Source organism: Panicum virgatum, chromosome 2N, assembly GCF_016808335.1.
Source record: "Panicum virgatum strain AP13 chromosome 2N, P.virgatum_v5, whole genome shotgun sequence".
Classification (NCBI taxonomy): Eukaryota; Viridiplantae; Streptophyta; class Magnoliopsida; order Poales; family Poaceae; genus Panicum; species Panicum virgatum.
In genome coordinates this window covers 48,363,334-48,367,401 of record NC_053146.1, presented here as the reverse complement: position 1 = coordinate 48,367,401, position 4,068 = coordinate 48,363,334, and the positions used below count along the sequence as shown (strand labels likewise).

Here is a 4,068-nt window from a genome sequence, read left to right as displayed (position 1 = left end):
GAGGCGAGCGGCCGGTGGCATGAGACGCCGAGTGGCCGACGAGCCTAGCGACAACGGGAGCCTGGCGAAATGGAGATGGGCCGGCGTCCCGGCCTCCGATCTAGGGGGCAGCGGTGTGCTTCGAGCGTGAGGGAGGCCGGTGGAGGTATGAACGGAGGCGCAGAAGGGCTGGAGGGCGCGAGGAAGTAGATGGGGACGGGGGAGGAGGGTAGCGAATGGAAAAGAGGAGAGGAGGGAAAAAGGGAAAGAAAAAAGAAAATGAGAGGAGAAAAAAGAAAAAGAAAGAAAAGGAAAAAAGAAGAAAAAAGGAAAAGAAAATTAAAGAGAAGGGTAATTTAGACATTTTACCACTTCAATCCAACAAGTGAAGCTGTTTTGCCAAATATTTTGCAAAACAACTCTAGCTCCACCAGAGAAGCCGCTCCACTAGAGGAGCTAGAGCCGGAGCCATTTTTGGAGGAGCGGGAGCCCTGCCAAACAGGCCCTAAGTATGGGCTGTTTGGCAGAGCTCCGGCTCCTTCAAAAACGGCTCCAGCTCTGGCTTTTTTGGTGGAGCGGCTTTTCTGGTGGAGCTGGAGCCGTTTTGCAAAACATTTGTCAAAACAGCTTCACCTGTTGTATTGAGATAATGGAATGTCTAAATTGCCCTTTCTATTTTTTTTCCTTTTATATTTTTCTTATTTTTGCCCTTTTTCTCCTCTCCATTTCATTTATTTCCCTTTTCTTTTTTTTTCCTCCTCTCCTCTTATCCAATCCCATCTCCTTCCTCGCACCTCCAGACCTTCTCCTTCCTCACACCTCCTCCAGTCGCCGTCGTCCGCCCCTGCATCAAGCTCCGTCCACCGCCGCTTGGCCACGGTGCGTCCACGCCCCTCCCCCTCGAAGCCGACATCGCGTGCGCCGCCGCGCCTTGGCCGCCTGCCGAAATGCAGTGCCAATCTGGTCTGCCAAGATCCATCGATTCCGCCCCTCCTCCAGCTCCACTTGGCCGCGTCCTCCTCCCGCTCTACTCGGCCATGGCGGCACCGGCACCTCCGCAGCAGGCCGCCTCCTCGCCCAGCGCCGGCCTCGTGGTCCACCTCCGCGCCGGCCCTGTTCCCTCCCTAGCTTCTTCCTACCCTTCCCCGATGGATCCGCTGCCCACCAGGGAGGAGCTCAAGCCCGAGCGGCGGAGGTTTCTGCGGTCGTTGGGGGCAAAGGAGGAAGGCGAGATGGAGGAGCTAGAGAAGCCGTGTGGAGCCACGTTTTTGTGGCTCCTCCTCCGTCGAATCACTCCAGAGAGCGAAAATCGCGGCGGCTTCGCTAATGGAGACGGAGCCATACATGTATTTGGGAGGGCTTCAGCAGAAGTCGATTTTGGAGCCGCTGCTGGAGCCCTGCTAAACAGGGCCTATCAGCCTATGTGTACATCGACCACCACCAGTGCGCTGCTGTGGTCTGGATCGAGCTCCCACTGCAGGTAGCCGCCAACTACCCGGCTACATGACAAACGGCCGTGACGCTGGCATGCGCAAGATTGAGCCCAGAACATGTCAGCAACAGACACCGGTGACGGCCCAGTGTGCCAGAGTATACTACAGTATATAAAACACATCACGAGAGGGACGTGGTCCGAGAGCGCAGGGGCGTCCGATCAAAAAATCTACCGCTGCAGCTGCAGAGGAAGAGGGGAAATTTTTTACTTTTCTAGCCCGTAGCATTGTACCAACCTTTCTCCCAGTCTTCCCTGCCACCGCGCAGTTTGCCGTAGTCGCCGGGCGATGGATTCCGGCAGCACAGCGATCGCCTTCGACTACAGCTCCTTCCGGCTGACATGGACGGCCAGTGGCGAATCTAGCTCAAAAATGTAGAGGGGGCTCATATTCACTCTCTTCTTCTTCCTCTTCTTCTCTACTTCTTGCTCCCCTCTTCCTCTTCATTGTTTCTTCCAAAAAAATTAAGGGGGGCTTAGGGGGGTATCCATGGGTCTTAAGGAGGTAGGGGGGCTTAATCCCCCCTAGCCCCCCTTGTAGATCCACCCAGGACGGCCGCGTCGACCGTGCCCCCACCGCATGGAAACCACGCCCGCCGGATTCGACGCCGCCACGGGCGTCAACTCCAAGGACGTCGTCATCGACGCCACCACGGGCGCCACCGTGCGGCTCTACCTGCCGCCCCTCGAGGGGGCTGCGGCGACCAAGCTCCCGTTCCTCGTCTTCTTCCACGGCGGCTACTTCATCGTCGGCTCGGCTGCGGAGCCCATGTACCACCGCTACGTCAAATCCCTAGTCGCTAGGGCACGCGTCGTCGCCGTCTCCGTCGAGTACCGGCTCGCGCCCGAGCACCCGCTCCCGGCAGCCTACGACGACTCCTGGGCCGCGCTCAAGTGGGCGGTGTCCCGCGCGGACCCGTGGCTCTCCGACCACGGCGACCTCAGCCGCGTCTTCCTGGTCGGCGTCAGCACCGGCGACAACATCGTCCACAACATGGCCGTCGCCGTGGGCGTGAGCGGCCTGCCCACCATCGAACCAGCGCGCTTAGAAGGCGTCATCGAGCTCCACCCTTCCTTTTCCAGTGAGCACAAGATGGACGTTGAGGACGAAGAGTTCTGGCGAGCTAACAATAACAGGTGGAAGGTCATCTTCCCCGGCGCGACGGGAGGCGCTGACGATCCAAGGATTAACCCGACGGTGGACGGCGCGCCGAGCCTGATGAAGCTAGCTGGCCAGAGGCTGCTCGTGTGCATGGCATCGGAGGACCCGAGGGCGCCGAGGGCACGGGACTACTGCGACGCGGTGCGGGCCAGCGGCTGGCGCGGGGAGGCGGAGTGGTTCGAGTCGGAAGGCGAGGGCCACGGCTTCTTCGTCCTCAACCCCAGCACTCCTTTTAGTGATTGGCTGTCTCGAACTCTCTCCTCCCAACAGTTGAGACAGGCGAGAGGGAAGCGATTCAAGTTCTCTCCGGCGAGGTCGTCGCTCCCCTCCGCCTCTGGGGCAACGGGGGCCTTTGGGCCCTTGGATGTGTGGGGGAATGGCGGCTCTCCGTCCGGCGTTGTAGATTAGGTACTAGGGTTATGGTTTCAGTTCCTGGCGGCGTCGTCGAGGCGGTGGCGGTGGCGCCGTGGCGGAATAAGTCCTCTCGGACTCTTCCTCGCCCCGTTGGTGCTTCGCTCCGGCGCTAGCGGCGAGCCCGTGGTGGTAAGTCTCCTTTTGTGGAGTCTTTGTTCAGGAGTCCGTCGGCGGGGGCTCGTTGCCTGCGTGGGGCGACGGGTCGTTGTCTTTTGTTTCCAAGGTACGGAGTTGGCTGCTGGTTCTGCGGAAGATGGGAGGTTGGATCCGGCTCGAGGTTTCCGTCCCGGCGGTCGGCGGCAGCGGCGAGTTCCGGTCCAAGATCAAGAGTGCTCGGGGCGTGGTCCCGGCTGATGGACTTCTCGGCGACGGCCCTATCTCGTTCGCAGGGATGAGTGTCTACTGCAGCTTCCTTCAAAGCTTTCGCGCGATGGAGTACTCTTCGATCTGGATTTGGGCGGTGGCGGTCGGAAGCAGCGTTCCCCGGCGACGGGAACGATGCAGTCTCGGCCTGCAAGGGGTCTAGGGACCTAGATCTAGGCCCTGTTTAGTTTCCACCCCATAAATCCCGTAAACACAAAAAAAATGTCACATTGAATGTTTCGACACATGCATGAAGTACTAAATGAAGTCTATTTACCAAACTTTTTGCATGGATGGGCTGTAAATCGCGATACGAATCTAATGAGCCTACTTAATCCATGATTTGCAACAGTGATGATACAGTAACCATCCGTTAATTATTGATTAATCATAGATTAATTAGCATCATTAGATTCGTCTCGCGATTTACAACCCATCTGTGCAAAAAGTTTTATAAATAAACTTCATTTAGTACTTCAAATTAGTAAGATTCCATCGGAAAAAATTGTGCGTTCGAACTAAACACGGCCCTAATATTTTTCTTCTTAAGGCCCTTTGTGCTAGTACGGTTGTATTGCTGTACTCCGTATTCTTGTACGGTCCACCTGTACCTGTACTGGTATTTGCATGTTTTTCTTAACTAGTAATACAGGTATGC

The 4,068-nt window shown here is 57.1% G+C and overlaps 1 pseudogene; it reads left to right on the top strand.

The window, feature by feature from the left end:
- The first annotated feature begins 1,669 nt into the window (after positions 1–1,669).
- On the top strand, positions 1,670–3,041 carry LOC120662695 (annotated as a pseudogene).
- Positions 3,042–4,068: the final 1,027 nt, after the last annotated feature.